At 37.1% G+C, this 27843-nt stretch overlaps 1 protein-coding gene across 7 annotated transcripts in view; it reads left to right on the top strand.

Annotated features, from left to right (window-relative positions):
• Positions 1 to 27843, top strand: part of LOC150085455 (uncharacterized) — a 1845429-nt gene that overhangs the window by 742724 nt on the left and 1074862 nt on the right. The gene's annotated exons all lie outside the window — the stretch shown is intronic.

Below are 27843 nucleotides of genomic sequence, written 5' to 3'. Positions count from 1 at the left end.
CTATTCTTTATGCTCTTCTCTGCTGCTGTAGCAGGACTGACCTCATCTCACAGGAGAGGCCTTTGTTCCTGATATGTCTGAGTGCCATTGTCAGATGCTGTAACTCTTGCCTTTGTGCCTTTAATTTTTATACCCCATAATCTATTCGAGTATTTGTGGAAGAGTGGAATGCTATTACTGTCCTTTTTTACTAATTATTTCTCTTGATTTTAGTATTTGCTTATAACATTCTCTTCCTCTTCTCCAGTGGTGTTGGAGAAGAGAAAGGGAGTGTTATAAGTTGTGGTGGACTCTGATATGTGTATACTTATATAGTCTGCTGTCTGTTTGACTAGCAGTTATTCTTCCACTAAGCTGCTAAATTGTTGCAAATATCATACAATTTATTTTTATATCCAGAGGCAATGGTGAGACAATCTCAGCAGTTATAGCTAGGAAATATTTGAACAGTGTTGACTTTCTCTTTTCATCAATCAATTTCCGATAGCCGACAATAATCTTCTCTGGGCCCTGGCGAAATAAATATCGCAGAGAACATCAAACCTTTTGTTTGAGGTTCTATGCGATACGAAAGATTTCATCTAATTCTTTTACCGTAATCTCCTTCGGGGTAACATTTTCATCTGGCTCATTTAAAAATTTGAATTTTTAAATGCAAGTCTGCATTGACTTTATTAGCAGGAGACAAACACGTCTTCTTCCTATGGTTGATGGAACACACAGAGACGGGAAGCAGGCAAACGTTTGTTTATTGACTCTACAGCTCGCGATAAGCTTAATGCGCGATTCAGATATTTTTCAATTATCGCATAAAAAAAAATCGTGTTAATTGGAAATTTGCATCTGTAAAGCAAAAAGTGGTATCATTTTTCAAATAGCGTGAACTGAATATCGCGTTAATCGAACTCGCGTTATGCGAGGCCTAGCTGTACCAGTATATGGTACCCATATGTGAACAAATTCAGTGGAAAACTTTGGTGATACTCAAATAGTTTCTCCTGACATTTCAAAGGCTTTTGATCATATTTTACATAAAGGTCTTCTAAATAAGCTTGCATCTTATGGTTTGTCAAGTGTTTTTTGTTATTGGGTATCCAGTTTTCTCTCTGACCACTCACTATAGGTGGGTGGTATATGGCTCTGTCTTCTAACTTCTCCACTAATGTAAGTGTTCCCCAATGTTCAGTTCTTTCTCCCACTCGTTTCCTCTTATTTCATCGACTTGAAATCCTATGCATAGTTTTTCCATTGATTGCACATTACATTCCACTCCACCTTCCAGTTTGAGAAACCATGCACAGGTTCTACTTCTCGTATATCCTCTACCAATTCCTTAAATGCTGATCTCCAGGTAATTCTTCATTGGGGGAAAGATAACTTAGTTGATTCCAATTCTTCTAAAACTCAGTCCTTCTAAATCTCACAAAAAGCTTTCTTTTGTTCCTATGATTATCTTCAGTGACAATTAGATTTCTAGACAAGTTTACTTATCTCTATTAGGGATTATCCTGACTTCTAATCTCTCTTATCATATGCACATTACAAATATTGTTTCTTCTGCCTCCAGAAAACTGGGTTTTCTCATTTGCTCTCTGCATTACTTTTCTTCCAACAGCTGTTTACTCTGTATAAATCTGAAACTGGTCATACCATTAAATATTTTTCCCACATCTGGGGTAGTGCCCAAATCCTCTTAGGATTCTAGACTCCATTCAGAAGAGGGTAGTTAGGTTAATTAATGACCCATCTCTAAGCAAGTATCTTTTTCATCTTCCCAACCTTCAATCCATGCACAGTACTAAGGATATCTAATACCTTTCATGCTTGGAGTTTTTATTTAAAAACAAACAAAACAACAACTCACCCCACTGTGTGTGTCGGGGGGGGAGTTTCCATTTTTGCATATACAGGTATACCTTGCTTGAGTTACCAATTAATGCATTCACAAAAATTATCATTTAAGCTGAAAACATATTTTACATGATTTTCCCATAAAAATAATTAAACATGGCTTTCCCGTAAAAAAAAAAAATAATTAAACGGATTTTTTTTACATTCTGGATCAGACTGTTGGATTTTCTTTTTTTTACCCCCACAAATATACTGCTTCATGTTAATGTTTTTATCCTGAAGCTAAGCCCTAGTGGCACCTTAAGTAATGTAATGTGTTCCTTTTGTTCAGGTATCCACTCATAGAAAGCAACAGTAATTTGTACAGTTTAAGTTCATCCCAAGAAGTTCTATTCACTTTCAAGTCACCAAAAAGTGTTTATCACTGTCAATACTTTTTAAAAGCATTTGCATATTTTCATAAAACTGTTTTATATGAAAACTTGCGATCCTTCTTGCTATCTTTGTATCCAAACTGTATGAACTATGTTCCTTTTTAATTGTTGGAGCATATACAAGGGAGGTTGAAAACTTTCTAGCCTCTCATAGAAGGAATGCTGGAAAGTTTTGAAAATTTGTTTATTTGTTAACAGAGTTCCCCTTAAGTTGGTACATTTTCTGGCATGATTCACTAGGTAACACATAACCTGCCCAAATAAAATTCAGAAGATTTTGACTCAAATTAGTTGTTGGCTGCATCCATCACAGCATTGTCACTATCAAATTTCTGCCCTTTGAAGTTCTTTTTGAGATCTGGAAATAGAAAATAGTCTGATGGAGCAGTGAGTAGGACAGATGCTGTAATAGCTCAAATCCACAGTCACGCAGCGTTGCGTGAGTTGCAAATGCTCTGTGTGCTGGTGGAATGTCGATGCAGGATGGCTTCTTTGGCCAATTTCTGCACTTATTGAGCCTAGTTCCTCATGGAAACATTGCAGTAGGTTAGAATAGCACTTGCCATTGATAGTGGCACCTGTTTCCATGAAATCAACCATGATTACTTCTTCTGCATCCTAGAAGATGAATGCTAGGACTTTCTCAGCCAACTTGTGCACTTGAAACATTTTAGGAGAGGGGGATGCTTCCACTGTTTCTTTTGTTTCTGGGTCAAAATGCTGAACAATCTCATGATAGTACCTTACTCTTTCCTGCTTCTGAGCTACATTCGGTACTTTAGGAGACCCACCTTGAAGAAACCTTTTTCATTCCTAAAACATTCACCACAATATTGTGATCTCACTCATTGAGGATGTTGAATGTTGTCTCAATGTGCTTCAAAGTTGTTCTGCGATCTTGCCTGATCAGGTCATGTATGGCATTCACACTTCCAGGTGTCAACATGGGCCTCCCACTGCAGGGTGCATCTTCAACATTGTCTGTTCTGTGCTTAAATTCTACAACCCAGTTTTTTACTGTGGAATATGAAGAACAGGATTCCCCTAATGTTAGCTCCATGTCTTCATGAATTTCTTCCACACTTCAATACCCTGTGTAAAGAAGAACAGTATAGATAGAAACCTGAAATTTTCTGTGAAAATTTTTGCACAATAGTTGCAGAATAGATTGGCTACATTGTCTTTCACAAACACCTTTGTAAGCTATATTGGGCTAAAAACCTTTCATCCCCCCACCTCGTATATTATAATCTTGATTCGGTTTGGTGGTTATATTTATTGTTCAACAGTTTGGTAACAGCACCACAGAAACAGTTAGGTTGGTAAAGGCTAATTATGTCAAATCACTGGGTGGAGGGAGGTAGACAGAGATAGTATTGAACTCTGTAAGATTAATTATGGGGGCATGCATCATTGGAGTTGAAAGAGATTTCTTTGGATTGGAGAGGTGCTAACATATCACCAATTCAAAAGGCAGTTTGGTTCCTCCCCGTAGTAGGAACTATGGGGGAGGGGAATATAGATTTGAGGTCTATGTGGCTCTGAGAGGGGATTCCAGAAATTAATGAAGGTGACATTTTCACAGTTATAAATTATTCCAGAACTAGGGGCCATACATTAAATTTATTTAGAGGTTTAGAGAATTTTTTTTTTTTTTTTTCCTTTAAAAGTTTAGAGGTTTAGACTGTTTTCATTTAGCCAGTTAGTAGTTAATTTCTGGAACAAGTAATTCTGGTAGGTGCTTATATGAGGGGGGGGGGTGCAGGGTAGGAAACACAGGTTGTTTATTTTATTCACTTATTATTTTGTTTATTTTTGGCTTATAGAGCCAAAAATAAATAAAAGCCTGGGCTTCCTTATAATTAATGGCTACTACTCTAATACTGATGCTGATACATTTACACAGGCTTATGTTGAGAGAGATGTTATCCTCCCTTTTATATTTCCCATCAGCTTAAAAATTCATAACAGTTACCTCTATTTTTCTCCATAGGATTGCTTCTCTTCCAAACTCTCCTTGTTTATACACGGTTCGAAATTTAAAATGATTAAAACATACTAAGTTAAAATCAAATAAATGCATTCATTTCTCTAAGCTCATGAATTCTTAGACATCACTAGGATCATAACCGAAGGCCCCTAATTGAACCCCAGATCTATCCAATACACCTCACAACCTCGAGAAATTGAAAACATTTTTGCAAAGTTTTTAAAATAAACTTTGTTAAAATTCACGAATGTACAAATATACGATAATAAATATTTTAAAATTACTTTCAAATTCCTTTCCTTCCTAAAGGGACAAAACGTTTTGACTTGTTGTTGTGTTCACAGGTAGGAAACTGACTAATGTGAACTGTCCCCATGCTATTTATTACTAAGAGATTACTTGATAACACACATTCACAAAAAAGTTTGTGAATCTGATATGAGAAAAAGTCTCCGTATGTTAATCCCGTTGTTTTTTATTTTCATTTCTAAGGTTTCAGCTATTAAGTCTTGTGAAATCGTACTGTATGCTCAAAACCTTATTTTCATTAAACAAGAAAATGCGATCCTTGTTTATCAAATGAAATGACAGTTCAGATGTTGTGGCCCTCCTTGCCCTAAACGATGCCACATGTTGCTTTAAACGAGTATCTGAAAGGTATCTAGAAGAATCACAATTACTGCATGGAATATTGTAAACTACATTGTGCAATTCCATAACTGAAGAGGAAAGTGTGGAGCACCTTTTCAGCACAGAATGCAGTTTTTGAGTGGGCTGAGCTATTCCATTGAAATCAGTCTCCCTAAAAAAGAATATTGAGCTGTTTGTACCATTGTTGGACATATGGAATTGTAATAGTGTTTTTTCCCCCTCCTTCTTGTTACTATTATTAATCAACCTTTCTTTGTCCTGCATCCTAATATTGTTTACGATACTTAACAAATTCCCCTATTTAGAAACCTGTATGTCAGCTCTTCAATTTCATGGTCTAATGCAGTCTGTGTTGTTGTACATTTACATTTATATGCATTTGTGAATTGATTTAAAAGAATAGAATCTTTATAAGCGAAAGGATGATAACTCGAATAATGTAATAACATACCTGTGTTTGTGGGCTTATGATGTATTTTAAAATGTAATTTGTTACTCACTCTTGTTAATGTGAAATTTAAAAAGTTTATGGTCTTCCCTTGTTAATCCTCCTTCTCCAATGTAAAACTTAACCTCGCGTTCACGTTATTAAATGTTTCTAAAATATTGTCTCGTGTCTGCTCATCCATTATAATAAGATTGTCATGTAAATACCTCCCTAAAAAGTGATGTTTGGTAAAAACAGGGTTAGATATATTTGTTCTATTCTATTTAAATATATTTCGGCAATGAGACCGCTTAAACTAAGCCCCATAGGTATCCCGAATATTTGTCTGTAATTTTATCCTGGAAAGCAGTATAATTTGCTTGAACTAAAATTACTAAATTAAAAATCTACTTTTGGAAATTTAGTCGTATTCATATTTGCTGAATTATTGTTAATAACATCCCATATAGTGTCTAATGCTTAGTCAATATTGACGTTAGTGTATAGCGATAATACAATGAAAGAAAATAATTTATTTCCCTCTCCTATCCTTTAAATTTGTGAACAATGTGTCGTAATTTTTTTCTTAATACTTGTCTCATTGGCTTTATTATATAATACAATTGTGATGCTAACGAACCAAATGCTGAATCTTTATACAAAACAATGGGAAATCCTTCCTTATGTAATGTAACTTGTCCAAATAGTGTTGGTATTTTGTTTGTATGGGCTTTTAGGTTTTATTTATTTATTTATTTTTTTTTTTTACTCACAAGAGTGAGTAACAAATTACAGTTTAAAATATATCATAAGCCCACAAACACAGGTATGTTATTACATTATTCGAGTTATCAAGCTTATATTAAGTGAAAGGATGATAACTCGAATTAGGTTCTATTATTTTAAATCAATTCACAAATGCATAGACTGCATTAGTCAACACAGACTGCATTAGACCATGAAATTGAAGAGCTGACATACAGGTTTCTAAATAGGGGGTATTCGTTAAGTACTGCAAACAATATTAGGATGCAGGCCAAAGAAAGGTTGGTTAATAATGGTAACAACAACAAGGAGGGGAAAAAAAACATTTTATTAGAATTCCATGTGTCCAACAATGATGCAAACAGCTCAATATTCTTTTTAGGGACACTGATTTCATAGTAATAGCTAATCCCACTCAAATACTGCATTCCATGCTGAAAAGGTGCTCTGCACTTTCCTCTTCAGTTATGGAATTGCACTAGGTGCCTTTTAGATACTCGTTTAAAGCAACTTGCAGCATCGGCTAGGGCAATGAGGGCAATGGCATCTGACCTGGCATTTTATTCGATAAACGAGGATCATGTCTTCTTGTCCACGAATCATATCAGATTCGTGGACTTCTTCGAGAATGCAGGTTCAAGTAATCTCTTAGTAATAAATAGCGTGGGGACTTTTCACTAGTCAGTTTCCTACCTGTGATCACAACAACAAGTCAAAGTTTTGTCCCTTTAGGAAGGAAAGGAATTTTAAAGTCATTTTTAAATATTTATTATCGTATATTTGTACATTCATGAATTATATCAATGTTTATTTTAAAAATTTTGACAACAATGTTTTCAATTTCTCGAGGTTGTGAGGTGGATCTGGGGGCATTTGGTTACGATCCTGGAAATGTCTAAGCATTTACGAGCTTAGAGAATTTAATGCATTTATTTGGTTTCAATGTAGTATTTTTTATTTTAAATTTTGAACTGTGTATAAACAAGGAGAGTTTGGAAGAGAAGCAATCCTATGGAGAAAAACAAAGGTAACTCATGAATTTTTAATCAGATTTAGACATAGGACATATTGAGCCTTGACTGCTCTTGGTTTATAGAAAATTCCCCATCAGCATATAGTGATGTATGGTACACAATTGGTATTCATTATAAATCACTTACATTATCTGAATAGAGTGAATAGTGTATTTATGTAGATTATTATTTGGTTATTTCATTTTTAAGTCACAGGTAAAATTTGTGACTGTTTTTTAGCTGAAACTCCACACTTTTCCGCCCTTTCTGGTCCTTGTGTGGTGATCAATATCTAGTTCTTTTGCTTGCATAGGCCCCCAAGTGCCAAGCGATCTTTCTATTGGGATTTTCTAGTGTTATTCCTAGGGCGAGTACTAGTGCTTTCATAAACCCTCCACTGCTTCACCGCTAGCAATGTTACTGCTAACCCCACTTGCAATGCTACTGCTATCGCTAGCAGCGTACTGCTCTTCTCTTCTGCTGATCGCTTGGTCATTGGTTGGCACCGCTCCTGCCACCACATGGCGGAGCTGGTAACCTGGGAGAAGGAAAACTCTCTTCCAGGGCTAAAAGGAGCAGCGATTTGAGATGCATATCCACTGCTAGAACCCACAGGCTGCTGAACTGTTAACACTGACTCAGAATATGATTCAATTTGTCTGAAGAGACTACAAACAGAAAAACAAACTACAGACATGCCGGCATTTCTCATAAGGCATTCACTATCCATGCAATCTTTCAGCAAGCTATTGCCTTTTCTAATACAGAAATGCTTAGAATCAGTTATTGGATCTCCTAAAAGGTTAAAACGTCTTCAATCTGATGACCTTCTAATTGAGGCTTCTAAGCCAAGTCACAAAAAAAATTGTTAAAATTAATAACTTTTAACAAAATTATAGTGTTATTAACAGCCCATAACACTCTTGAACACCTCTAAAGGAGTTGTCAGCAAATGGGACTTACTAAATGTGTCTGAAGAAGAAATAATACAAGAGCTTAGTGAACAAAAAGTGACTTGTGCATGGAGAATTATGACGATAAAAGATGGCAACCTACTATTAACCAGGTCCATTATTTTGACATTCAGCACTCCTAATCTCCAATCTTCTGTTAAAGCAGGTTACTTAAACTGCAAGATTCGACCTTACATACTGAATCCCATTTGCTGCTTTAAGTGCCAGAAGTATGGCCATTCTCAAATGGCATGCTGAAACCATGCTGTGTGCCCTATTTGTGGCTCCAAGGAGCATTCCCAAGGAGACTGCACAGCTTCCACTCACACTTGCCCAAACTGTAAAGGAAGCCATCTTGTATTTTCTGAAGCTTGTGACTTTTGGAAAACAGGGAAAAAAATCCAGAAGTATAAAGTGGAGCAAAAAAGTCACATAGCCTGAGAAAGCAAATACTGCTAACCATGCCTAGCAGATCATTGGTCACCAAAAACAGCCGATCAGCTGCAACCCAAACATATGTCTCCGTAGAATTGTATATTTCCTTTGCCACCTGGGTCAAAACTATGCTAACATACAATAAGAAACCAACATTGAATGAAACTCGCAGTGTGCCGATCAATATCCGAACTGATGCTATATCAACATTGCCCGAAAAACAAAATCAGCTACTGTTGAAAATCAGAAAAAAGAGAAACCACGAAATATCAATGTGGAAATGGAGTTTCAATCAGATGACGACATAGTACTAGAATTACATGCTAATGATACCATGGATACATGACTCCTAACCTTTCCCAGAAATGAAAAATCAAAACTAAGCAGACAGAAACCTTCTCAGAAGAACCAGTCACATAAATTTTCCTCAAATAAATCCAACCAATGAATAAATTCTTTCAATGCAACTGTAGAGGACCTGAATGATTTACTCATACAAATTAATGCAGTTGGTGTATGTTTACAGGAAACCTTTTTCTCACCACAAGTTTCTCTGAAAATATAAAAATTATATTATGTTTAGGTGAGACAGGGATTCTGACACTCCTGCTCGTGGTGGGGTCACTGTTCTTGTCAAAACTACTGTACCCGCCAGACATCTCCAACTGCAAACCTTCGTAGAAGTTGTAGCAGTTCGGATAGCAATGGATATATCATTAACCCCTGCATCCATTTATACCCCCCTGAATTATCCTAACTCCCAGACTGAACCTGACAATCTTATCACACAATTGCTACCTCCAGTCTGTTTACTTGGTGATTTCAATGGTCACCATCCATTGTGGGGATCTTCCACCCTGGATAGGAGAGGCCAATTAATTGAAACATTGCTGGATAACCATAACCTGTCTCTGTTAAATTCTGGCTCTCCAACTGATTTATCTGCAGATTCTTAATGCATGAAGAATCACTACTGATAATCAGATCAAGAGCAATACTCTTGATCTGATTATCAGTAGTGATTCTTCATGCATTAAGAATCTGCAGATAAATGAACCACTAGGTGGCAGTGATCACAGTGTGTTGAAGTGGGATTTACTCAAGGAGGTAACTACCATCAGAGGTAAAGGGAAGGGTTTTTGTTTTCGTAAAGGCGACTATGATGGTCTGAGACAGTATTTAAATTCTATACAGTGGGACCAACTGATGATGTTACCAACAGCAAACTCAAAATGGGAAGCATTCAAGGAACTAATCTTGGAGGCTACCAGGCTTTACATACCAACTAAGAAATATTGTTCAAGGTTTAGGCCTAAATGGTTGTCAGATGAACTAATGAGACATGTGGCAGAGAAGAAAAATGCATGGGATACATACAAATTAATGGGTGACATGGAAGCCTATGATAGATATAAGTTGGTCTGTAACCAAGTCACAAAGGAGATTAGGCAGGCAAAGGCAGACTACGAAAAATCCTTGGCAAAGGATGAAAAGAAAAACAGAAAAGAGTTCTTTACATACTTGAACTCGAGAAGGAAAGGGATGAATCAGATTGGTCCACTGGATATTGATGGTTCAACAGTTGAGGATCCTGCTCAGGTGGCTAACAATCTAAACGAGTATTTTGCATCTACATTCACGCATGAGGAGTTATTCAGGAAGGAGAATGATGTAGGTAAAGTAAACATTGGCAGTGAGCTGGATGATTTTGTAATAACTGAGAGGAAAGTGGAGGAGAGATTGTTGAGGATAAACATAAAAAAGGCACCTGGGGTGGATGGGATCTATCCAGTTATATTAAAGGAGGCAGCAAAGGAAGTAAGCAAACCCCTAGCCATAATTATGAGAGCTTCTTTGGACTCAGGGGAGGTACCCATAGACTGGAGATGTGCAAATGTAACCCCAATTCACAAAGGAGGATCAAAGGCTGACACAAGTAATTATAGACCTGTTAGTTTAACTTCTGTTCCAGGTAAATTAATGGAGGCACTGGTTAAAGATGCACTGCAGGATCATCTAGACAAGAATTCAGTTATAGCTCCGACGCAGCATGGTTTTGTTAAGGGCAGGTCTTGCCTGACCAATTTGATTGGATACTATGATGTAGTCACAAAAGAACTGGATGCAGGGAATAACTTTGATATTATATATTTGGATCTTAGAAAGGCTTTTGATACTGTTGCACATGGAAGACTGCTGCACAAATTGGAGCAGTGTGGCATTGGAGGCAAATTGCTGCTATGGATAAGGGGATGGTTGAGTGGCAGAAGACAGAGAGTGGTAATCAATGGACACTGCTCAACGTGGACTAATGTTATTAGTGGAGTTCCTCAGGGTTCAGTGTTGGGTCCGTTGTTGTTTTCGGTGTTTATGAATGATATTGATGATGGGATATCAAGTTTAATGTCTAAGTTTGCAGATGATACAAAGGTTGGCAGGGTTGTTAAGGACACTACTGACGCTATGCTGCTGCAACAGGATCTGGAAAGGTTGAGCAGATGGGCTGAGAGGTGGCAAATGAAGTTTAACATTGACAAATGTAAAGTACTACATATGGGAAACAGTAACCCCAGAGCAACGTATCAACTCTGCGGTACTACACTGACAGTGGTGGAGAATGAAAAGGACCTGGGGGTAATTGTGCAGGCAGATATGAAGTTCTCTGAGCAGTGTAGACGAGCTGCAAGAGCAGCTCATGGTGTCTTGTCAATGATATACAGGAATTTTTCTAGCAGGGATAAGGAGGTGATTATTCCCTTGTATAAGGCAATGGTTAGGCCACATCTTGAGTACTGTATACAGGTCTGGAGGCCTCATTTCAAGAAGGATGTAGAGCTGCTGGAACGGGTACAGAGAAGGGCAACAAGATTAGTGAATGGAACAAAGGGTTGCTCTTATGAAGAAAGGCTTAAGTTTTGCAAATTACAGAGTCTGGAGACTAGGCACCGGCGAGGTGATCTGATAGAGGTGTATAAGGCTTTGAATGGTTTGAGCATGCTCAATGCCAATGAGATTCTTCATCTTGCTCAGAATAATCACCTCAGAGGGCGTAAATTCAAATTGAGGAAGGACGGATGTCGGATAGATGTGCGGAAATTTGCCTTTGGCCAACAGGTGGTTGGTTGGTGGAACCGACTTCCATCACTTATTGTTGAAGTTGATAGCCTAAACAAATTTAAAGCTCAACTGGACAGGTATTTCGAACGAACGGAGGGGTGAAATGGGAGTGGGTTTTTTTTTTTTTTTTTTGGCTGATGCTGAATAAGCTTGCTTTCTTGCATCATATGCCTCTACTAATGCTAATGATATCCAACTACCTACAGATACTACATCAGCCATAGACCTATCCATATGTTATAGTGTCATGTCCTAAAGGCTGTACTTTTTTGAATTTTCATAAAGCAGACTCGAAAAACTATTCAACTTGTGTCCTACTTGACAACCTATATGTACAGCTAAATCATATTGATGATGTAACCGATCACATTACTAGCCATATATACTATCTGCAGCAGAAATTTCCATTCCAAAATCTGATCAGTGCAAGCTTCTACGCTAAAATGAGTGGTGGAATGAAGAATGCTCCAAAACGAAACGAGAAAAAAAAACCATGCTTGGAACCAGTTTCGCAAATTTCCAACTACCAACAACCTAATTATTTACAAAAAACTCAGAGCCAAAGCAAGATAAATTAGGAAGAAAGCAAAATGTAACTCCTGGATTAGCTTCACCTCAACTATTAAACAAAAAGATTGAAACTCGAATTATTTTTTGGGGGGGGGGGGAAATACAAGCTCTCAATGGGAAATTTCTACTGCTGCAATCTCCGATAATACAATGCAATGGGCAGGACTTATCCTCTCCTACTGATATTGCAAATACTTTAGCAGAATCTTTTTATTACATTTCCACCTCTTCCTCTTATGTGACCTCCTTTCAGTGCATTAAAACTGATGAAGAATGTCATAAATTTAATTTTTCAACTAGACACTCACTTCAGTATAACCAGCCGTTTACTCTAGCTGAGCTCAATGCATCTTTGAGAAAATCTCCAAACAGTGCAGCAGGACCAGACAGCATTCACTACAATATGGTGAAGAATCATGTGAAGCCGATCTCTACATACTATTACCCTTTTATAACTGGATCTTCTCAGAAAATACATGTCCTCTGTCATGGTGTCATTCATATATTTGTGCTATTCCTAAACCAGGCAAAGATCCCTCTCTAGTTCAGAATTACAGACCAATATCACTGACAAGCTGTTTGGCAAAATCTTTGAAAGGATGGTTTCTAGAATGGCTTCTTTGGAAGTCTAGAATCCAGGTTTCTCACCTGGATTCTAGACTCCCAAAATCTACTTTCTGATCACCAGTATGGCTTCTGTAAAAACAGGTTCACCTATATATACTTGTAAAAATTGAATTCAACATTTGTAATGCCTTCATCAAGAGACAACATCTAGCGATGGTCAACCTGGATATTCGTAAAGCATTTGACACTACATGGCATCATGGTGTTATTAAAGATATGCATCAGTTGGGGCTGAGAGGCTACCTCTCTTTAATAATTCAGAACTTTTAAAAATTATGCATATTTCAAGTCCATTATAAAAACATGCTGTCAGCATCTCACATTCAAGAAGAGGGTGTCCCACAGGATTCCATATTGAGTCCAACCCTATTTGTGATTAGGGTCAACAATATTTTGGAAGATCTTCCAAAAATGATTGAAGTATACATGTATACTGATGACCTCACCATATCCTGCCAATTGCAAAGTATGAATACTGTAGAATATAAAATAATACAATGCAATGGGGCAGGACTTATCCTCTCCTACTGACATTGCAAATGCTTTAGCAGAATCTTTTTATAACATTTCTGCCTCTTTCTCTTATGTGACTCCCTTTCAAAGCATTAAAACTGATGAAGAATGTCATAAATTTAATTTTTCAACTAGACACTCACTTCAGTATAACCAGCTGTTTATTCTAGCTGAGCCAGCTACAAATTGCTTTAACCAGAATTCAATCCCGGACCTTACTCAATGGATACCATCTTGCTGAACAGAAATCCACTACCACTCATTTCTGCAAACTTCAGTCACTTCATCCTGATCCAGAGCTAAAGATAAATAACGTGCCAGTTCCTCTTGCTCACATTGTCCGATTTCTTGGCCTGATACGAGATAGGAAACTGAACTTTAAGCACAAGGCTTATCTTTGAACCATCTGCTTGAAGTAATTAAACATCCTCCAGTTTGTGTGATCCACGTCATGGGGCACTGATCGACATAACCTCATCCATCTTTATAGAGCTCTTATCAGGTCTTGCTTGGACTATGGCTCTCCAGTGTATGACTCTGCAAGGAAAAGTACTTTATAACGATTAAACGCCACCCAGCACAGTGCTCTGAGAGTCGTTCTAGGGGCGTTCAGAACCTCCCTGGTTCAGAGCCTTTACCTCGAAGCCGATGAATCTTCGCAGAAAAATATTACTTCTGATGTATGCCGCAAACATCCGCAGTCTTCCCTCTCACCCTTGTTGGAGATGTCTGTACAATACCGAATGTGAGTCATTTTGCAACAGTAAACCTAATGAAAACTGACCGCTCCACTTAGATTTAAGGAACTGGCTCAATCACGGAATATAGAAATCGGTAATATATTTCAGGACACGACACCACCAGATCCACCCTGGACAAATATCTGTGCAATATATGATGACTATTTTCAACAGTGGAGAAAGAACACCTTATTGTCTTCCAATATCGCACAGTTACATGCAGGGGGGGAAGAACAATGGTTGTATGCGATGTTCATTCTTCCATACATGAGTTTTGCTTTATAGACCAGCTAGCCATACAAGAACAATTTTTTCACATCTACCTACACATAAAAACACTGGGTTATTAATTTTTTTTTTTTTTTTTTTTTTATTCAAATAAAATTGGTGAACTTCTGATTGGTTTATGTCTAGAACTAAACATAGGAGGAGGAACAACTTTTCCGTTGAGAAAAAACACATTAGGCAAATGTTAATTCGGCAATATTTTAGTTTAAAATCGTAAAATCCAAACAGTAATACTTAGTTCACTTTTAACATGAAATTCAAAAATTTTGGCCCAAAATGACAAAAGAAGGTCCAGACAACAAATAACTTTTAATTTAAACATCCTATATATGTATGTTTTTGAAGAATTTACTTTTAAATCCCAAATACAACAAATAATCTAATAAACCAACATAAAAGTAAGTTATATAGGCCCTGGTGCTGGTGCCTTTTAATTGGAACTCCCTTTATATAACAGAATTAATCAAGATTATTAGTATTAGTATTAGTAACGGCCGCATGGTGCAAGAAAGCCTATGGCTTATGCTGCACTAGCCAAAAAAAAAAAAAAAAAAAAAAACGAACAAAACAATGAAAAAAAAAACCAACAAAAAAAAATAAAATAAATAACTAAATAATAATAATTAATAAATAAAAAAAATAAAAGATAAATAAAAAGGAATTTAAACCTATCATCCTATGCGCTTCCCTTACCCGAAAGTACTATCCAGATGACCTTTGAATTTCCCCAAACTGTCGGCCTCTACCACCCATGAAGGCAACTTATTCCAGTAATTTATAACTCGCTGGCTAAAATAAAACTTCCTGCAGTCCAATCTAAACATTTCCCCCCGTAACTTGAATTTAAGTCCCCTAGTTCTAGCATCATTTATAATATTGAAAATTTTGTCCTCATTCATTTTACTGATGCCTCTCAGAGCCTTAAACACCTCAATCAAATCTCCTCTAAGGTGTCTAGTTTCCAAACTCTGCAACCCACATATTCGAAGTCTTTCTTCATAAGGACGCCCTTTTGTCGATCTCACCAGGCGAGTTACCCTTCTTTGCACCCTTTCAAGAAGCTCGATGTCTTTCTTTAGGTGCAGTCTCCATACTTGAACACAGTATTCTAAGTGTGGTCTAACAAAAGCCTTATATAATGGGATTATCACGTCCCTATCTCTACTTGCAAAAGTTCGATAGATCATCGATAGGACACCATGGGCCTTCCTTGCAACCTGTTTACAATGCTCAGAGAATTTCATTTCTGACTGTATCGTAACACCCAAGTCCCTTTCCTCCAGTATTGGGTTTAGTTGAACTCCACCAAGTGAATAAGTTTTTTTGGGATTACTGTTTCCCAGGTGTAATACCTTACACTTTGTTGGATTAAAGCACAGCTGCCATTTTTCTGACCATTCCTGAAGTCTATCTAGGTCTCTCTGAAGAAGCTCAGCTTGACAGTGATCATTAACTACTCTACCAATTTTAACATCATCTGCAAATTTAGACATCACACCCTCTATCCCTTCATCAATGTCGTTTATTGAAAATTAAAAACAACAGTGGTCCTAATACTGATCCTTGGGGAACCCCACTTCTTACATCAACCCAATCTGAGGAATAGCCATTTATCACAACCCTCTGCCTCCTGCCCTGAAGCCATCCTTCTATCCCTCTAAGGATTTTCCCAGGGATTCCAACCTGTTCCAGCTTATAAAGCAACCGTTCATGTGGGACTGAGTCAAAAGCTTTGCTGAAATCTAAATAAACAATGTCGAAATTATTCCCTAAATCCAGCTCGTGAGTGACCCTTTCGAAATAGCGAACCAGATTTGTTAAACATGATTTTCCGTTTACAAAACCATGATGAGTATCCTTGAGAATTTCAATTCGATCCAAATGATCCTGAATTCCACCCTTGATCATTGCCTCCATGATTTTCCCTACTACTGAAGTCAGACTGACAGGTCGATAATTTCCAACTTCACTTTTAGAGCCACCCTTATGTATGGGAGATACATTTGCACTTTTCCAATCCAAGGGAATCTCCCCAGAGTGCTCGCATAATTAGCCTCAATGGTTCAATGCACTCGCTTGCCGCCTCTCTTAAGATTATAGCGTATATTCCATCAACTCCAGGAGCCTTACTGGTCTGTAGGCTCGAAAGTTTTTTCATTAAATAATCTTGCGAAATTTCAATATCATTAATTACATATTTTTTAACTTCGCTCCCACAATTTCCCATTGCCACAAAAGGCTTTTCATTTGTAAATATCGATGCAAAATAACTGTTGAGTTCATCTGCAACGGCAGCTGGTGTATTTATTACTATCCCCTTTCCCTTACGTAAAGGTCCGATCTGGTTTGTCCTGCTCTTCTTGGCATTTATATATGTGAAGAATTCTTTATACCCCCTCTTTGCTCTGTTTGCTAGTGACTTCTCATAAACTGCCTTTGCCTGTCAAACCTTTTCTGTGGCTCTATTACACATCACCTTGTAGCTGTTATAGGCTTCAGTACTTTTTATTGCTCTGTAACCTTTCCATGCCACCTTTTTCTGCTCAAGTAATGTGGCAACTTCACTATTCATCCAACTTGGAACCCTTCTCGTGGAGTATTTTTTTTAATGGTATATACGCATTCAAGGCATCTGTGATTAATGTTTTAAAAGCGTACCACAGTTCAATTGTATTCATTCTCTGCACGATATCTCCCCAGTTAATAGAGGCCATGTAGTACCTTAAGGCATCGTAATTTCCTTTTCTGAAATTAAAACCCATTCCTTTGCCTTTTACTTCTGCTACCTCTCTCGTCATCATCCACTGTAGAACTCCGTGATCACTTCCTGCTACTGGTTCCTCTACTGTCAGCCCTGTTATGTCATCTGATTCATGTGTGATGATGAGGTCTAGGATATTCTTTTCTCTAGTACTTTCCCTGACATGTTGATACAAATAACAGTCATCTAGTTGATGTAAAAATTTTGTTCCCCATGTCGAGTTTCCTTCCCATTTACTCCAATCAATTTGTTGCACTCAGGCTGCTTCTGATAAGAATCATTACCCCACCACCCCTTCTATCTAACCTATCCTTCCTAAATACATTATACAAGCCATACTGAAACTCATCATCCCCAATTTCTGGGTGGCACCACGTCTCTGTAAGCCCTATTATGTCCGCGTTACTTGTTTTAACCAGCAGTTCGAATTCGCTCATTTTATTGACGACACTTCTAACGTTACTGTATAAACAATTAAGATTTACTGTTCTTGTATATTTAACAACCCTAACACAACCCTTGAAGTTTTTTAGGCTCTCTTCCCTGATATTAGCCACCCGCTCATGTGAAACGTTTCTGCCCCCAGAACATCTAGATAATACGTCCAGTTGGAGTAACAGATAAGAACTCTTAAGGTATGTGCAAGAGTTACTTTGACCAATATTATCAGATAAATGCGTGTCAGTATTACCCACATCCCCCAACTAGCAGTTTCCCTGAACCTTTAAGGTATCCTCAATAATACTGGCAAAAACGTTTGCACCACCTTTGTTTAAGTGTATCCTGTCTCTACAAAACAAATTCCTTCTACCTACAAGTGTGGGCCATGCTGATAGAAATTTACCCCCTAAAGCCTTGCAGATTCCTTCAAGTCTTGAGTTAATCCACAATTAATATACTTTGAAAACATTCTGTGATATTAATTTGCTCTCTTTTTGCTGCAGCCCATCAGAGAGCAATGAAACAAAAATTAAAACATCTATACAACTGTTAACATTTCAACTAATCAATGCATGACTTGCTGAAAATTAAAGCTCTTCAAGACAAACCTTTGCAAGATCTAACAATTTCGTTTTTTTAATTTATTTTTTCCAAGGAATGATTTTTCTAAAGCTAAAAGGGCTAAAAAAAAAAAGGCCAGTAATGGAACATTTTTGCTACACAACATAAAGCCACACTGTGTATTTTATAAAATTAAAGCTAATTTTATGAACTAATTTTGTAAATTAAACTAATTTTATAAAATGCAGATTTAATGTAAAAATTAAAAAAAATGTTGCATTTTTTATTTAGATTATTTAATGTTAACATTCATATTAAATTTCCTGTTACATCGTATATGTAACCCTATATTAATAAAGTGAAATGCTTAATAAAATATGACGTTAGGAATTATTTCATGTAAGTGCCCTTGTTAACAAGATCCAAAATAGTTATATTTATCATGTTATACTTCTGAAATAGTTTGTCATTTTAGAGTACATCTGTAGATTTATCTTTTTTATTGATATAGAGCTGTGGGCAGTACATACTATCTGTGTTTTGAAGTTGGCTTCAAACAGGTTATCCACTATTATATGAATTGGCTTATATTTTTTTCCAGTACTTACTGCCATCTCTTATTTGTGTTTCCAAATTAATTGTGGAGACAATTTATAGTAGATGGCAACATTGAAATGGCTTTGAAAATCTGTGGACGAGATACCACCTTTGACCCTGATTTGGGCACAAAAGCCAAAATTGAAGAATAACTCTGGAATTCAGATAAAAAAAAAAATTAAGATTGGTTTTACTTACGATTTTTTTTTTAAATCTATAAATTAGCATTTATGTACTAAGTTTGTTTAAAGAATTCAAAAAATTCATGAAAAAACTCATTCCACCTAACTTGCCACTATCAGGTATTCAATATGGAAGGGGATACACACCCATGCCTGAAAACCCACTTGTGATGAGTTAAATGTAGTTTTTAAAAAACAACATTGGGGAACATTTTGACCATCAGCATTTGACTACAGAGCAAAATAAGAAATTTTCCTATGCTGATATATAAATTAATTACAATAAAAAAAAACTGGTTCTACCAGAAGCTCCATGTAACCTTTCTCATTAAAAACAGATGTAACTACTAATAGATATGGCATGCTAGACCAGAAACCAAATATCAAAACAAATAGTTAATTTAGAAAAAAGCAAGTACAGGTAGATCTCGACTTTACGAGTTAATTTGTTACTAGCATGCACTCGTAAAGCGGGAATTTATTTCCCATTGACATAAGGTTAAAAATAGGGGTTACGTTCTCAACAATGAAATTAGTTAGCTAATTAGTTTATTTTAAACAATGATTGATTTATCTAAAGAAATGAAAATGTAGCCTGTAAATTCAAGCAAATTATAATAATAGAGAAATTATTTATGACTTATAAATGTTAAAGAATGTTTATTCTTCATCATCATAGACTAAATGTACACTCATTGATTACTCATTATTGGCTCGGCACTTGTTGGTTTGTTGCACAAGGAGTCATCTTCTTCAGAGTTCAAGAGGCGTTTGTTTCCAAAATAATCTTCTCTTTTAATTATAAATTTCACGATTGCATGCATAAGAATTTTTTAATGGCAACACGAATTGCAATTAACACGATTCGCGTGGAGTAACAAGTTTATGAAGCTTAAAAAAAAAAAAAAAGGAACGAAGAGAAGATTCTGAAAATTTATTTATGTTTTTTATATGATTGAAGATTTCAGTGAAGGAAAACAACATTTCACCATAATAACGTAAAAAAAACCCCCACACAATTCCAGCTATCGGTATTTTCGCAAATGCAAGAAGATTGAGTTTACTACCATTTATAATTGCTTGCAGTAACAGAAAAGCCCAATCAACCGGAAAGTGCAAATTGTTTTTATTGTTTTATGGGCGTGACCTCCAGAAATGTGCTTTGGAAAAATATCACAAAGCTGTTCAAAATTGGTTCTTATAATGAAACATATGATAACGATGAAAGTGTAGTGCATTTTAATGATTTCAATTGGTAAATACAATTTACAAACCATGCTCACGACCTTTTATATGGCCTTAAGGTCACACTCATGACCTTAAAAATGACATTTTAGAGAGATAAATAGCTTAGTTATATAGCAAAAATTTCAACTTCCGAGATCTTGAAACGAATTACCAAAAAACAATGTGTTATTGGGTTCACATTACGATATTTTAATGATACGATGGTGTCTCTGGAACTGATTAATATCGTAAAGCGGGGTACACTGTATTGTATGGCTACGCACGTGGTTTGGAATGCGGTATTTATGAATGTTTAACATTCATTTTTTTCAATTAATGTTCATATTTTCGATTTTGTTGATACAGTAGACTCTTGATTTTCTGGGATAGATGGTAAAATAAAAATCCCGGCTAATCCAAAAATACAGTAAGTCTCCGACATACGTTCCAGGACTTCTTACGTAAGTTGGGTTTTACGTAACTAGGGAATGACTAATAAAATATTGCTCCTGTAGTAGTAGTAGTGGTATGTGATGCAAGAAAGCAAGTGTATGAGCTTATGCAGCATCAGCCAAAAAAAAAAAAAAAAATCATGCCATTCCCTCCAAATGGCCAGGTGGGATGGAGCTGCAGTGCGTAGCACACGCTTCTTGATTAGACCGGGGTTCGAGCCCATCACCACCAAATACGAAGGATGTGGAAAGGTCAGGGAATGGCCACCGCATATTCACAGAGCAATATGGCCTTAGTTGTTGATGCTCCTAAAAATCAAAATAACAACAAACCCTCCAAATTCCTGTCCAGTTCCTCCTTAAATTTATTTAACCTATCAACTTCACAACGACAGATTTAAGTTTGTTCCAGCAATTAACCACCCACTGGCTAAAGGCAAATTTCTGCACATCTATTCTACATCTGTCTTTTCTTAATTTGAATTTATGCCCCCTTAGGTTCATAATCTGAACAAGTGGAAGGATCCCATCAGAATTCAGCGTGCTCAACCCATTTAATGCCTTATACACCTGAATCAGATCACTGCGCAGGTGCCTAGTCTCCAGCCACTGCAATTTGCAGAACTTAAGCCTCTCTTGGTAAGAGGATCCCTTCATTCCCCTCACCAATCTTGTTTCCCTTCTCACACACTCAAGCAAGTCTACATCCTTCCTAAAATGAGGCCTCCAGACCTGTACGCAGTACTCAAGGTGTGGCCTGACCATTGCCTGACCATACAGAGGGACAATCGCCTCCTTTTCCCTGCTAGCAAAATTTCTATATATCATTGACAAAACCCCATGACCTGCCCTGGCAGCCTGTCTGCATTGCTCAGAAAACTTCATATCTGACTGCACAATTACTCCCAGGTCTTTTTCATTTTATACCATGTTAAGTGTAGTACCACACAGTTGGTAGGTTTCTCTGGGGTTACTTCTGCCCATATGCAGTACTTTGCATTTGTCAAGGTTAAACTTCAGATGCCACTTCTTAGCCCATCTGCCCAAATTATCTAGATCCTGTTGCAGGAGCACACTGCCATTACTGTCATTAACAACCCTGCCAACCTTTGTATCATCTACAAACTTCGACACTAAGCCTGATATACCTTCATCAATATCATTGATAAATATACAAAACAACAGAGGACCCAACACCGAACCCTGTGGGACTCCACTAATAACATTAGTCCATGAAGAGCAGCACCCATTAATTACTACCCCTCTCTTCTCCCACTCAACCATCCTTTTATCCTTTGTAGCAACTTACCCTTAATACCATTCTGCTCCAATTTGTACAATAGTCTTCCATGCGCAACAGTGTCAAAAGCTTTCCTGAAATCCAAATATATGATATCAAAATTAATTTTTGCATCCAGTTCCTTTGTAACCACATCATAATATCCTATCAAATTTGTCAGACAAGACTTTCCCTTAACAAACCCATGCTGTATCTGAATTATTGCTGCAGTCTTGTCTAGATGATCCTGCAATGCATCTTTAACCAGTGACTCCATTATTTTACCCCGAACAGAAGTTAAACTAACTGGTCTGTAATTACTCGTGTCACCTTCGATCCCCCTTTGTGAATTGGGATACATTTGCACTTCTCCAGTCCTTGGGGACCTCCCCTGAGTCCAAGGATGCTCTCATAATTATGGCTAAGGGTTTGCTTAGTTGCTTCGCCGCCTCCCTTAATATAACTGGATAGATCCCATCCACCCCAGGTGCCTTTCTTATGTTTAACTTCAATTTCTCCTCCACTTTGCTCTCAGTTATTACAAAATCATTAAGCAACCTGTTACAATTTGATAACCTTCTGCCATTTTCAAATTAATAACTCCTCATGTGTGAATGTAGATGCAAAATACTCATTCAGTTTGTTTGCTCTCTGAGCATGATCATCAACAGTGGAACCATCGATATCAAGTGGACCAATCAGATTCATCCCCTTCCTTTTAGAGTTTATATAAGTAAAGAAATCCTTGCTGCTTTTCTTAGCATCTTTTGCCAAAGATTTCTGGAATCTGCCTTCACCTGGCTAACCTCCTTTGTGACCTGATTACCAACTAGCTTATATCTGCCATAGGCTTCTGAGTCGCTTGATAATTTATATGCTTCCCATGCATTTTTCTTCTCTGTCACGAGTCTCATTAGTTTATTTGATAACCATTTAGGCCTAAACCTTGAACAATATTTCTGAATAGGTATGAAATTTTTAGTAGCATCCACGATTAATTCCTTGAATGCTTCCCACTTAGAATTTACTGTTGGTAACATTGTCAGTTGATCCCACTGTACAGAATTTAAAAACTGTCTGAGACCACTGTACTCACCTTTACAGAAGTAAAAACCGTTTTCTTTACCCCTGATGGTAATTATATCTTTAAGTGAATCCCACATCAGTACACTGTGATCACTGCCACCCAGTGGTTCCTTTATCTGCAAATTCTTAATACACGAATGATCACTGCTGATAACCAGATCAAGAGTATTACCCTCTCTGGTTGCCTCTCGAACATGCTGCTGCAGGAAACAATCATCCAATAAATCCAACAAAGTGTTACTAGTGTGTGAGTGTCCAACCCACAAGTTCCAGTCAATATCTGGGAAGTTAAAATCCCCCATTATAAGACATTCTGATTTACTAGCCCACTCTATTTCTCTGTACAGTTGTTCATTGTAATAATTCGAGTCATTAGGCTTATAACACACTCCTACTCTTATTTTTGCTTTCGCAGTGCTTATATCACATCAAACTGACTCAACAGTGCACTGTTCATCTATATCAACTGGATGCACTTCTTTTGATTTTATGTTTTTCTTAATTAACAGCATAACACCTCCTCCCTTTCTATAGTGTCTATCCTTTCTGTACACATTGTACTTCCCAAATTCCAGTTCAGCATTCCTTATATCTGTGTGACACCACGTCTCTGCTATCCCAACAATATCCGCCTTTGATGTCTTGACCAGCACTTCAAATTCATCAAATTTATTTACTATACTTCTAGCATTGGTATACATACAAGTATACATTCTTATTCTTAGTTACCCTAACACATCCCATATACCCACCTGTTTCACAATGACTGCCATCAGTCCCTGAAACCCCCAGCACCCTTCGCTCCAGGTCGTTACTTATTCTAATAGAAGTTGTGCAAGAATCACCTTCACCTCTGCCTACGGCTACTTTTAACCGTTTAGTCTGTGAATCCCCCCCCCAAGCTAGCAGTTTTCCGACCCACCTAACACTGCCTCGATAGCATCAGCAAATATTCTCGCACCCTTTCTATTTAATTGTATTCCATCCCTGTAGAAGCAGTCTCTCCTGTTAACAAGCACAGACCAGGCTGAAAAAAATTCTATCCATTGACCCTTGCACAATCTTTCCAGGGCCGAATTGATTGACAAGGCTCTCATCATGTATTTCCTCCTATCGTGTCTGGGCAGAATTGCAGACACTTTCGAATTTAACCCTGACTCACGACTTTTTTGCAACATTGACCTGTACTTGTTAGGTAAATCTGCAGATCTCTTACTCTTAATGTCATTGGTGCCAATGTGTACAACAATATCACCTTTTGTGCCCTTAAAACATGATATATGCTTTACAACCTCATCAAATTTTGCCCCTGGCAGACATACCCTGGTCCTGTTCCATCTATCCTTTTTACACAATATATTCTTCGTCTCCCTGAGAATAGAGTCACCAACAATAATTAGTTCCTTTGGGACCAGCGCATTCTGCCTTGGAGATTGCCGCTGTGTTGCCTGATGCCCAGGAGTGAGCTTTGGCGTTGAGTTGGGCAGCTGAGAGCTTGACGGGCCCTTCATATTAATTTCTTCGAGGGCATAGTAGTAGTAGTAGTAGTAGTAGTAGTAGTGGCATGTGATGCAAGAAAGCAAATGTATGAGCTTATGCAGCATCAGCCAAAAAAAAAAAAAAAAAAAAAAAATCACACCATTCCCTCCAAATGCCTGTCCAGTTCCTCCTTAAATTTATTCAACCTATCAACTTCCACAACGACAGATGGAAGTTTGTTCCAGCAATTAACCACCCGCTGGCTAAAGGCAAATTTCCGCACATCTATTCTACATCTGTCTTTTCTTAATTTGAATTTATGCCCCCTTAGGTTCGTAATCTGAACAAGTGGAAGGATCTCATCAGAATTCAGCGTGCTCAACCCATTCAAGGCCTTATACCCCTCAATCAGATCACCGCGCAGGTGCCTAGTCTCCAGCCACTGCAATTTGCAGAACTTAAGCCTCTCTTGATAAGAGGATCCCTTCATTCCCCTCACCAATCTTGTTGCCCTTCTCTGTACACGCTCAAGTAAATCTACATCCTTCCTAAAATGAGGCTTCCAGACCTGTACACAGTACTCAAGGCGTGGCCTGACCATTGCCTTATACAGAGGGATAATCACCTTCTTTTCCCTGCTAGCAAAATTCCTATATATCATTGACAAAACCCCATGACCTGCCCTGGCAGCCTGTCTGCATTGCTCAGAAAACTTCATATCTGACTGCACAATTACTCCCAGGTCTTTTTCATTTTCTACCACCTTAAGTGTAGTACCGCACAGTTGGTACATTTCTCTGGGCTTACTTCTACCCATATGCAGTACTTTGCATTTGTCAAGGTTAAACTTCAGATGCCACTTCTTAGCCCATCTGCCAAATTATCTAGAACCTGTTGCAGTAGCACACTGCCATTACTGTCATTAACAACCCTGCCAACTTTTGTATCATCTGCAAACTTTGACACTAAGCCTGATATACCTTCATCAATATCATTGATAAATATACAAAACAACAGTGGACCCAGCACCAAACCCTGTGGGACTCCACTAATAACATTAGTCCAAGAAGAGCAGCACCCATTGATTACCACCCTCTGTCTTCTCGCACTTAACCATCCTTTTATCCATTGTACCCTACACCTCAAGCTCTCATAGATGCCCAGTAGAACGCTGAGTTGATGCCTAATTTCTAGACACTCTCTGCACCTGGCACACACAAAGACATCCTCCTTGGCTAGATCATGTTCTGTTCCAGAGAGTTTGGCAAACATTTCACAAGTTGCACATTTTTTTAAGCTGTGGTGCGTTGGAGAATTGTCCCCCTCAGTTCTTCCCCGAGTCACAGCACTCCTGCCACTTTGTGCCCATTGCTTTGCTGCTCTAGTCTGAGGCATGATATTTTAAATTAATAAGATCAATAAATTTAATTAATTAATTGTCAATACTGCACTATCTAATAGAATCCTAAATGCAGTGATGCATTTATGATTGCCGTGATATGCCAAAATTACAAAAACCACATAATATCCTCAGAAGAATGAAGCAAATAGTTATATATTTTTAATTAGTTCAATTAAAAACTTTATCTGGGGGACAGCGGTGAAGTTGCTGAAGTGGCACATAAGAAAACAAAACATTAAAGGAAGAAATTGTACAGTAAAAACTGATATGTATTTTTGTAGCCTTGGTTATCATAGTTGACTTCATTGGTGCCAATCCCTTCACCGCTTCTCATATTCTGTCTTTTTCCTTTATTATTGTGTTCACTGTTGACACTGACAAATCTAAATTCTGCACGATACTTGTTGACGTGTGAATATTTTCAAACATCCTTATTTTAATTTTATGATCCGAATCGATTGCCTTCCTTTTTTTTTTTTTTTTTTTTGATAGATTTACTAGTACCGCTATTACTTATTCTCTTAGGCAGCACCATGATAACGTTCAAAATGAAATTTTATTAAAGAATTTCACAGGTTTAAGGTGAAAACTCACTATTATCACCCCACGCGAGCTCACATTTTACTGAAACATCTTTCTGGAGGTCACTACCATAAAACAATATGCACATTCTAGGTTATTGGCCTTTTCTGTTACTGCAATTCATTATAAAAGGGTAGTAAACTCGATCATATTGCATTTGCGATAATACAGATAGCTGGAATTCTGTGGGATTTTACGTTATTATGGTGAAATTGTGTTCCCTTCACTGAAATCTTCAGCCATATAAAAAAAACTTAAATAAATTTTAAAAATCTTTTCTTCATTCCTATTTTTCATCTTGTGACTTGAAATCCCACGTGCCTTGATTGTCTTTATTGATTGCTTTATTATTCTGTTTTAAATTTTACAATCCTGCAAAAGAAAAAAAAGAAAAAATTAACGTAAGTTCGAAGTTACGTAAGTCAGGAACTTACTATGGTACAGTATATCCAAAAATGTTCAGCAACCTATGTAAAAAATATGGCGATAGATAAAAAAAACTTACCATGCACTACTCGTGTGTCCAATACGATGCTTCCCTTAATTTTTAACAATGTCGTGTATGGTTTGCTCACCAACATTATACTGGTTGTTTAGAGATTTAATGGATGTACCATTTTCAAACTTTTGAATAATTTCATGTTTTTGTTTAATTGAAAGCACAACTCGTTTGCATTTACCAATCATTTTCATGATTTCTAAAAAAAAAAAAAAAATTTTTTTTTTTCATTATCCCTGACATAAATAACGAAACAAATTTTTTCTCTTTGCAGTACAATGAAACAGAACAATTGAAGCGACACACTAAAACAAACTGAACATTATTTTATTATTTTTTTTCAGCGTGGGGGTTGCAAGATAATAATATCCCAATGACGACTTTATAATGCCCTGCTTATTGCTTATTTATGACTTGCAAAATATCTGTTTATACCTATTCTTGTTTTTTTTTTATTTTATTTTTTTATTTGGAGTCTCGAAGTGTCCCGGTTAAACCTATCCCAGTAAATCGAGAGTCTGCTGTACTTGGGGGAAAAAAAACCCGGGAACTCGTAAAGCGAGAACTGCCTTTATTTATAATAGTTTTTCACACTAGTGCAAGAAATAAAGTAACAGAGTATTGAGCAGGCAACATAAGCAAGAATGTTTCATTGCAATCTTGCTATATTTCTGATGGCAAGAGTGCACTGGATGGACAGAGAGGGCAAATACAAGGTTACTGTTTTCATAATTTACAGGGGAAAGTATTAAAAATAAGTATTCTTGTGAAAGAGGGGAGAAAAAAAAATTATTTGTCCTTTATCACAGTAATTTTATCTACACATACCTTCCCCGATCGTTTTTTTGTAGAACCCTTTATCCATGTAATTGTATCGGCTTCTACAAAGAAGAAGAATAGAATTTCTCATAGCTTGAGAAA

Source organism: Mastigoproctus giganteus, chromosome 5 (genome assembly GCF_048544385.1).
Source record: "Mastigoproctus giganteus isolate SK-2022 chromosome 5, ASM4854438v1, whole genome shotgun sequence".
Lineage (NCBI taxonomy): Eukaryota > Metazoa > Arthropoda > Arachnida > Uropygi > Thelyphonidae > Mastigoproctus > Mastigoproctus giganteus.
The sequence above is the reverse complement of the archived record's forward strand: the minus strand, read 5'-3'. Positions and strand labels throughout refer to the sequence as shown.